Source organism: Diorhabda carinulata, chromosome 5, assembly GCF_026250575.1.
Source record: "Diorhabda carinulata isolate Delta chromosome 5, icDioCari1.1, whole genome shotgun sequence".
Taxonomy (NCBI): Eukaryota; Metazoa; Arthropoda; class Insecta; order Coleoptera; family Chrysomelidae; genus Diorhabda; species Diorhabda carinulata.
The window spans coordinates 21051380-21062718 of record NC_079464.1 but is presented as its reverse complement, the minus strand read 5'-3'; positions in this window follow the sequence as shown (position 1 = coordinate 21062718).

The window sequence follows — 11339 nt, the reverse complement described above, 5'->3', positions numbered from 1 at the left end:
CAGGGCGGACTCTGTGGTACAAGCTTTTATTTATTAATAAAATGAACTAAAAAGTTGAAAATAAAATAACTCTAATTAGAAATGTAACACTTTATAAGTTCATAATTATATATTTTTAACACTAAAACTTTACACCTCAATTTTTCATTCTTTCCGTTTTTATCATAAATAAAAGCGTGTTACGTTTTGCTGGTATAATTAAGAACATTTAGCATCTTCTTTTTCCTCTTGCTACCTCAATATAAAACGCTTTTATTCATAAAATTGGTTATTTTATAGTTGTAAAGTTTTAAATTTTGATTTCTTAACAATCACACGATCGTAAAGAATATTTTTGATATAAAAAAATCAGTATAAGTAGAGCCACTTCTTACAAATCTAAATCGATATTTCTTCAGTAATATTGTCCAACTTCCACATTTTCTATTCTTCTTTAATGGTTTGATTTACTGCCTTTTCCCAGTTTTCAGGCATCACATTCTTTACAACCTCCAAAAGCAATTTAATTTTAAAAGAATTATTTTTTCTAGAATCTTCTCCCTTTATCTGTGCCCATACTAGTTTAAACAGGTTAGTTAGTAATGATATGGTAGAGATCTACCCACCGTCATACAACGAAAGGAACACAGAGGAAACATTTCTTCCACTTCCTGGGACGGAACTTAATATTCTTTAAATTCAGCAATTTCTTTTATATGTTTCCTTAGTGTGCCTGGACTCATATTAGAGTAATCCTCATCATTCTGAACAGTGACAAGAACTTTGTCTACTGTCCGGACTTCGACTCTAAAGAAGAACGCATCTACTTTCTTTAGAAGTCTTTCTTTCAAATGGTTTTCTATTTGAAGTTGCGATTTTCTAGGAGCTCTACGTGATGTTTGAAACTCGCCACAATTCTCTTCTTTAATAACTCTGTTAATCGTAGATTTACCATCACGAAGCGTACTACTAACTAATTCCACTGTGTCATCAACACTTTTACATAAATTTTGTACGTAAATATTTTTTTCTTCAACTGGCGTGTACTTTCAAATTTTTCCGTAACCACACTAGAATTCACACTGCTCCTTGCAAGCTGCAACTGAACTAAACTATCGAGAATACACAACTGGGTCCTATTTACTAATTGGAAAAACCTAAAATCGTATTTTCTGTGGAATTTGTTGGGAGAAGATTATTGGAATGAAAATAAAACAAAAATTCCAACTTTCATTGGCAAATACACAGGAGGTTTGTCTATTTCAAATATTTTTATAATATTCTGAACAACTTATGGTTATGAAAGAAAGGCTTGGAACGCGATGCTTCTACCCTTGTACGCTTTTGGTCAACATTCAAACATTTGGGGATCCATTTTGCAGCAATTTTTCTCATGTCCAAATTGAAGTGAACTATATGATCAAAGCGTTCGTATGAAATATTAAGTGCTTCAGATATCCATTTTAGCCCAATTCGACGGTCTGATAAAATCATGTCATGAACTTCATCGATATTTTCGGAGATTGACACAGAAACTGGCCTTCCTGATCGGTCGTCATCTTCAATGGAAAATTTACCTCTTTTGAAACTTGCTTACCTCTTAACCCTTTTAAATACAGGTACTTGATGATGGCTCGATAATCCAATTTTTCGATTTTCACAATTTCGTTGGACATCTTTTTTCTTTTAATTCATTGCGTAACTCTGATTTACTTATTTGACATTAAACTTTGCACTGACACTTCTAATAAGTTATTGTTCGTTGCTATAGTAACGCAATATTTTGTTTATGCATGAAACTGGTCTAGGCTAACTAGATACATCTTTGTATGTTGGTCTGGAAACATTTTGATATTCTTTGGTTTGCTTTTATCTGCGTTTTTTCGAGTATGACTTTGGTAACACTTATTAACTGTTTCGAAATAATTTCTATTGATAGGTTTTATTACTCTCTTGTTCATAAAAATAAGCTATAAGAACTGTTATTACTTGTTAACATTCTCTTAGTAATATAGTAGTTGTAGATAAAGTTATCGAAAATCTTGAACTACAACAGCCCACTGTTAATGATTTTCAACATAATTACAATGAAAAATGATATAAATTTTTGTTTACGCTGTTTACGCAATTCATGTATGGACATTAATTGACCAACTATACCTCAATTGATTTAAATAATTATTTTTAAAATAATTAATTCATTTCGCAATTTATTCGCCCTCTGTATATCAAACAGTTATGTCCACAAACCCATTGCTTCTTTTATGAAAAATTATAGACGATGGTACAATGAATTCAAAGATGTTTCAAAAGAGGTTTATTGTCCAGTCAAAATAGACAAAAATAAGACATAACTTAGCTAAAATTCGCATTGAGCTGAAAATTGGCAGATACGTTGAATACATCATTATAAATGAAATTTCAAAAATCCCATTCGATCCTACTTTTGCAAAAAATTTTATTCAAGATAAAAAGTGCAAAATTTTTTTACAAAACATCTTCATCTGCTGATATCGTTTTGGATCGATCCATGAAAGTTCCACCAAACCAACAACAACTTCTTGCAAATACTCACAATAAGTTTCGCTTAATTTCAATGTTATGTGAAGAATTTACAGCTGCTGGTATTCCAATAAAACAAGCTGATAAGGATGCTGATGTTCTTATAATTAAAAAAGCAATAGAACAATGGAAAAGTTCATATTCAACTGTCGTTGTTGTTTAGTTGATATTACTGACTGCACGGACTCCAAATGATAAAATTATTTACTTTTTGAAACCTGGAAAAACTCAAGTACAATCAACAATATATTCATCATAAAGTCTGACTGCATATCCGAAATGTCAAGCTCATATTTTATTTTTACATGCAATACTATATCGGCAATTATTGAAAGAGGTGAAATATCAATATTTAAATTGTTCAAAAAACGTATTGATTTTATTGATTGGGCATTTACAAAAATTGGATCTTTTCCACACGACATCGTTACAATTTTAATTCGTTTTCTTTTTGCAACGTATGGTACTCAAAAAAATTGATTCCGTAGACAAATAAAGATATTAGAGATTGGTAAAATCTGCACGGAATAATAAAACAGTACACTTGTCTTGTCTGCCTCCAGCATCTGCTTCTGCCTTTCAACACTTTTATCAATTGTGGTTGTCAAAACGTGGGATTATTTTGTTCACTAGTATGCATCAATTGTCAGGGTCAGATATGCTGCAATATTGAAACAAATACAACAGATGAAGATATTTATGATATTAATGGAGATACAATTGATGCATTCCTTTTCTCAGAATAGCGAGCAGAAAGTCTACAAGAAGAAGAAAATGAAGCCGAAGAAATAATTGTCGAAGTATAATTAGACAAAAACCACGTTAAAAAAATGTATCAAGCACATAGGTGGTGCGGAAATGAATGCATAATAATATATTATGTAAAATATGAATTTTACTAATGATTAAAACCACGATATCTCACGAATGGTGAGTCGTAAGAGAAAAAGTGACTGCACCATTTTGGTATAGAATTCTATGGTCTACATTGTTTAATCTATTTCCATGATAATATTAATCGTTTTCGAGAAACTAGAATTTTCAGCTCTATGCGAATTTTAGTTAAGTCAAATGTCCATTTTGACTGGACTATTAATTAATGGATGGATGGATATTCCGTTGGTGTATTATCATCTGCAGTGAACGCGATTTTTTTTCACGGTCTATGGAGTGTTTTGAGCACTTCAAGATTTCGAATAATTTTGCGATCAAACAACTGGGGAATAAAGTTGCACAATATAGTACTTAATAGAATAGGAGATTTTAACGATTTTGAAATAGGTGGCCATTGAAAAGCTATCGTTTTTTTTTGAAATCGATAATTTATAATAGCATTAGCATCTTAAAGATTTTTTTGATTAATTTATTCACATTATTTTTTATTGGACATTATTTTGCCAGATTAATAACGAACTCAAAATAAAACCGCACCTAAAAAAATAAATATGAATAAAGCGGATTTTATATAAGATGTACACAGAATCAAATACGCATTATCTAATGAATAAATAAATAATCGTATTAGAATATTTATCAAGTAGAACTGACACTATACATTGTGCGGGTAAACTATGGAAACGAAATTTATTTTGTTAGACCTTAACATTATTTTGGATCTGTATATTACGAGAGTTGTCTGAAAAGTTTCAAATCTAACACAAAAACAAAACATTTTTTTCCATAATCATTTTAATTTGCAATATAAAGCTCCTTTCAAGTCTTCCAAATCATAGTTGCAATATTTTTCCTCATAATCACGTATGCGATAACATCTTTGTCTGATGAAAATATTTTGTAAAAGAAACTTTTAGGTTAAAAAACAGAAAAAGTCACAGAGGACACGACAAAACAGATCCTATGAAAAGTGTGTCTTTTTTATGTAGTACGCAGGAGACCCATATAAATTTGTTTGTGTGTTTATTTATTATTCAATGAATGAAATGTCCTCAATATCTAGTATAGTATTTTTCTAAAGATAAATGTGGGTGAAAAGTTTCAGACCTAACAAGAAAACAAAACATTAATTCCATAATCATTTAAATTTTCAAAAATAGTCCCCTTTCAATCCTTCTTCACTTTGTCTAAATCTACGCTACTTTATTCATCTGCTGTAGTATTTTTTGTCTTCCTTCCTATCCTACTTGTTGTAGCTATGTTTTATTGTTCTTGCTCTCATTTTTTTCTTATATCTTTTTGCTTCAGTCACTTTTCTTATTATTCTATAGTTTTTTCTCTTTATGTATCCGTACCAGTTTAAATATTATTACATATCTTTGTTCCTGTCTGAACTCCTTTAAAATTACCTTATTTCTTATCCTATTCATCCTTGTTTTCCCTGCTGTTTTCGTTAGTTTCTTCATCTCCGTGGATACCGTTATCGACTTTTGGTTTTTTGTCTTTTATTATTTCTCTATTTACGAACATTGTTTTATTCATAAAATAATATATTTGATTTGCTTCTCTAACTCTGTTCGCTATCCCTGTATCTATTTTATCGTTTCTGTAAGAAAGATTCCCAGATATTTTAAGTGGTCAATCGATCTTTTCATTGTCTTTTCATTATTAAATGTTCTATTTTTTAATTTACTACCACATTTTGCATTCCTTGATATTTACTTCTATTCTCAGGCCTCGTATCGTCTTTTTCATATGTCTACTTTTTCTTCCATTTTTTTAAATGTATCTGTTATTATTACTATATCTTTCAATAATCAATTATTGTTGCCAGTTTATATATTTTCCCTTTTATTGTTTTTATCATTCTATTCATGATAAGTATCTCCTTGTTTTACTGCTATCTCCATCTTAAACTCCGTCGATTTTCTTTCGTTTATTTGAACTTTCCTTCTTCTCCAAATTGTCTTCATGTTTTCTTTCCCGCTTCTTCAATTTCGTTCTTCACTTTGTTTCGTATGGTTTTGTTTGCATCTTATTTTCTTCGTTTCTATTTTTAATATAATTATTTCATGTTGCCTTATTCTGCTCAACTTCCTCATTTATTGTTTCCACCATCTGCTTCTGTAGTCCTTTCTTTTTATCGTCCTTCCCCTGCAAATTTTCTCCACTTCTTCACCAGTCTGTAGTTCGTGCCTGTAATCGAAATTTCCTATTTATCATATTAGTTTTTTCGTGTTCTCTTGACTGTATCTTAATGTTTGCTCTTGAAGTACTGAATTTGGGATTTTTTTATCATAATAAAATTCTAAATTAAGTCATATGAATCAATAAAAAAGTAACATTTTTTATAATTAACGTTTCTAGGATTGTTGTTTTTCCATTAAGTCTAAAAAGCGTTTTCGAAAACTGGATTGAAGCGTTTTTTTTTAACTTTTGTGATCTAGTCATTCACAAATTCCGTTGGAACTTATTTCTCATAATAGTGAACATCCTGAAAATATTCTGCTATGCAAATGATAGACCCAAATATAACAAATACCATATAATCATTTTTTTCAATCGTGGCATTTATCATTCAGAACCGAAGAATTGGGGTTGGAACTGCAAATTATTTCATTTTTCCCAACCGAATTTCTGTTACGGTTTTTTAAGCGCTATATTATTATCTAAATCCGTTTTTTATATATTTGGGGTATTCGTAGGATAATTCTAACATGCAAAGTAGATAACTGGTCCAATTCTACATTTAAAAAAATGATTATAATAGGAACATTTATACTAATTTGCTATTTTCATTTAAATCGCGCCACTAGTCTAGTTCGGAAGGTTTTTGATTGCTCAAAATTTCTCAATATACAATATACAGAGTGGGTCATGAGAAACTTAATATGCTTCTTTCATATGTATAGTCCTTCAGTGAGGATATCATGTAACTAATTAAAAGTGTCAACCCCTCTTCTTCATTAATTTATAAGGTAGTTTGTGAAATTGACCATAAATTCTAATTGTCTGTACAACTCATTTGATTCGTATTTAATATTGCACCCTGTATAATATTTTTTTTTAATTGATTTCTAAGTGATTTCCCAACAACATAAACAACCATTTCCATTCAACTTTTAGTGAACGATCAAATCTCACCAAAAATAGATCAACCATTTTGAAGTATCACATAATAGGATTTTAATTTGATCAAATTTTATAAATTTTGAGTATATCCACTAAAATCATAAAGTGTACCGAATTAAAATAATGAACAAACAAAAAAATACAATAATAGCAACAAAATAAAAATAATTTAAAGTACGGATACTTTCTACTAGTAATACAAAAAAGTATAAAGCCCTGGCTTCTCTGATCAGATCGGGCCGAAATATTTCGGTGAATATTCGCGGACCGAACGCTCTAGGTTCCCGAATTTAGTTCGATCAGAAGTTTCGTCTGTGTGTGGTTGGTCTGAAGATTCAATTCGTTGCGATATACCTAGTTGTCTTTAAGATTACGTTGGGTGCTTTTTGATCTTCAAAATGGATATGGATGTTTTTATTGCCATGGTTTTAGAAGAAGAAGATGATGATGATGATGAGGCTGCGTTATTAGAAATAAGTTCGGAAAATAAGACAGTTTTGAAAATGTTCCAAAATAGATCTAAAAAAGATGTTTATGAATTGTTAGTGTTGAAGCATCTTTCTGATAACGATACAAAGTTCAAAGATTTTTTTCGCTTAACCCCACAACTGTTCTATACTGTATTAGATCATCTAAAGCATGAAATCGGTGAAGGCGATGCTGGGGTGTACAGTAAATCCAATTTTGGTAAAAAAAATGCTGCGGGAAGCTTCAATCTTGCACCACCCGCTGTTCTTCCAAACACAACTATTTTACAGCCCCATGTCATCCTTGGAGACAGTGCATTTACACTTACAGAAAATAAGATGAAGCCCTATCCACAAACTTTATCTGCTTCTGACACCACAATCGCTACATATAATTATCTCCACTGCCGGGCAAGAAGAACTACAGAAAATGCATTTGGAATATTGTGCCAATATTTTAGAATCTATTTTACTCCCATTGCTGTAAAAAACACAGAAACTATTGAACATATTATTTTTGCAATTTGCCTTTTAGATAATATGCTAAGGGATTCTAAAGTACCATACCCAGAAGAAAACATTCATTCAAATCCACCAATCTCCACTGAAACCTTTATACATTGACGCCTTCTCAAAAAAGACGGCTATCTTTTGCAGCTAGACATGTGAAGTATTTAAAGATTATTTTAACCATGATGCCGGCAGTGTTGGGTGGCAAAATAATATTATAAATCGTACAAGATATCATGACGATCAGCCTTCTTAAAACTTACGTTTTAATATTACTCGTAGGTTTTAATACAGCCAGAAAACATATATTTTAATTTTTGTGGTTTACGTGTTGGATATCAGTTTAACTATGAATAAATAATATAAAATAATCTATTTTAGCTTCTACAAACGTACCTGTTCTGTTATGTCCGGATTCTCCCATTTCCTCTGCAATTTTTGGCCAAATTTTATCCTTCATTTTCATGTCCTTGTAACTTTTCAATTTTTTTTGCATATAACGGAGGATTTTCTTTCACTTTGTCAATTAATATTTCATCCTCTAGCGCAGAAAAGTCTAATTTGTGGTACTTCTTACCGACGGACATATCTTTTTACATTTATGTTTTATAAAATAATTATAATGCCAATAGAAATTAAAATGCACCAAATTTTAAAATATAAACAAATTCAACAAGTTCCGGCGAACTGATCCGTTTAAAAATCGTTCAAATCAAAACTAGTTTGATTCAGACGAACTGCTGTCCGCACACTTTCCGGAAACTTCGTTCCGATCTTTTATATAAACCGTTACTATGTACTACACATATACTGGGTTTTACCAAAAACATTAACTAACTTTTCGTGCTATACCACCGAAATATTTCGGGCCGATCTGGTCAGAGAAACCAGGCCTTAATGCTGTCAATTAATTGGTGTTGGTAATCGGAACGGAAATGAACAAGATTGAGATCGGGGGATCTTGAAGACTATAGAATAGGACCTTCACGTCCTATACACCTGTTGCCATAAATATTATTTAGATATTGTTCAAATAAGATATAAGTTCAAATATACCAGTCTTCTTAAGTGAACATCAAAAAAGTGAGGACCTACTCTCTCCTCCTGCTTTTTCCATTATCCTTCAAAAGAGAGAGAGATGGAGTGTAATTTGATTCGGTAGTTGTTTCCATGCTTGCCTATCCTGTGCAATCTTTTCGGCATGATGCAGTCTCATATTTATTAAGGGTTTTGTTTGGTCTACCAATCTAGTTGGAGATCTGCCTCTTGCACGTTTACCTTCTACTTTCCCTTCTATGATGCGTTTTATTCTGGTTAGCAGCCTTGTATGTGAACCAATTTCTTGTAATAGTTAAAATTGTTTACCACTTCGTAGCCTGCAATTTCTGATGTTTGTGAAGAATTGTTGTCTTGTCCAACAACTATCATTATTTTCGTTTTGGATTTATTTATTTTTAAGTCATAAGATATTCAAGTTGAGTCTTGTGACATTGAAGATACGGCATATGTCTTCTCAAGGTCGAAAAGAGGAACTTTTAGGATTGCTACCGCTTTCGGGACAAAATAGAGGGCAAGATATAGCAAAACCTTTGCAACAATACCTTGAAGACGAAGGAATCAATTATCAATAGCAACTGCTGGAGCCAGAGCTATGACAGGAAAAAATAATGGGGCAACAACGATTCTTTAGAGAAAAAGAAACCACTAAATTCTGAAGCTTCACTGCATAATACATCAAGAAGCGCTTTGTGTCTAACGACTTCTGGCCATAATAGTTGAGGTTACGAATTTGGCAATCAACATTGTTAAAAGCATTTTATCAAAAGCACTCTGCTATCGCTAGTTTCGAGAATTGCTAAACGAAATGGAGACTCAGTATTCCGCCCTGCTTCTTCATAATAAAGTGCGATGGCATTCCAAAGGTAAGGTTATAAAACGTTTTGCTTCATGTTTGAATGAAATAAATACATTCCTAAATGAAAAAGGCATTAATCAGCCTGAATTATAGAGCGACAAATTTCAGTTTATCATATATATCAGTATATCACAGCAAAATTAAATTAACTGAATCTAAAATTGTGGAAAATGAAACCCATATTTTGATAGAATTGGTTTGTTTTGAAGAAAAATTAATTCTCTCTGCAGAAGATATTGAGAGCTGTAACTTACTTCATTCTTAATTTTAGAAGCAATATCGCGATAAAACCATTGCAGCTGTTGACACTAATTACTTGAGTTCAAATAAAAGATAAATTTGTTGGGAGATTTGAGTAATTCAAAATCATCGAAACCAATCTCAACACAAATAGTAACGAAATCTACATTTCGTTTCGATTTAAAAAGTAAATCTTTGTGAAATGGTAAATTAACAGTGTTGAAAAGCAAGTTAGAAGAGTTGAAATGTCCAGAAATGTATTCGACAGTTTTTAAAGGAATGCCGCGACTTTAGGTTCTTATATTCGACGCATGGAATAGTTTTCCAGAATGATTTAGTAAGCTGGAGAAATTAACATTGAGTGCTGACTATCTTCGGATCGAAGTATTCGTGCGAACCAACATTCTCTTTCATGAATATAATTAAAAGTAAAGTAAAAATCCGAGTAACAAATGAAAACATTCTACATGCAAACCTATGTCACATTCGGCACATTGTTTTCTCACGTTTGTCTTGCATTCTCCACATTTTCTTTACTTTCCTTCAAAAGTTTTTGTCAAATAATGTCAAATAACATTATTCGCCTGTAGTCTACCAGCATTTTTTGGATCTGACGTAGAAGAGACTTCCAAATAGTGCTTCGTTATTTCACGTCTAAAATCCAGAAGTGGCATTTTACATAATTATTGTCTTTCTGTATTATCCCTAAGACTTTAATTTTGGTCTCAAACTGTTGCGCGTATGTTCATTTTTAATTTTTGGACCAACGAAAAACTTGCAAAGAAGTTGTCAAAGTAAAAGCTATTTAGTTGAGGATTTTCAACTTTTCAAATCAACCTCATTACGACGTCTCCTCCTAGTCCATTGATACTTTAGGTTCTTCCATTCTTTTTACTTCATAAACTTCAAAATGATAACAATAATTACTAACCGAACAACATAGAGCCTACATTTTGAACTCCAATCTTATAGATTTTCCTCTGATGAATTGCTTGAGGTTGTGGCGTCCTAAGTATTTTACTATTTGCTCATCAATACCCATGTCCTGCTTGAACACTCTAAAGGTCATGAATTTCTTATCTAGATGCTCAATTAACGGTCGAACCTTGAACAATTTGTATTTTTGTTCCTTGGGAATATCTTTTATATCTGCATTATTTGCGAAATGGAGATTTTTTTTTATTTCAAGATAGCGATTTCTAAACAAACATTTCTTAACTACTGGTTGGTATACAATATCTGCATCGTTGCTCCAGTACATTTTTTCTTGTGGTAAGCTGTAATAGCCAGACAATAAAATAATACCCAAGAATTTTTTCAATCAGTTAGTGAACAAAAAAATTGATGGTTGTTTTTTTCCTTCAATTCCATTTTTAATATTGTTGTGTTTTTCAATCTATCTTGTACTTTTCTGTTGTAGAGAAAACTATGGCTCTTCCTATTTAGAAACTAATTTTTCTCTATTCTTTTTCGTATTCCTAATTGGTTGTGACTCAGTACAATCAGGGATTGTTGACTTCCTTTTCTTACTGTGATGAGGACTGGATGTATTCGAATTCTCACCATAATCATGTTCTAAATGGACCTTATGTATTTCGAGATTTTTTTGCCCTAGGTAACGTTGTTTTTCTAGTTGGCTG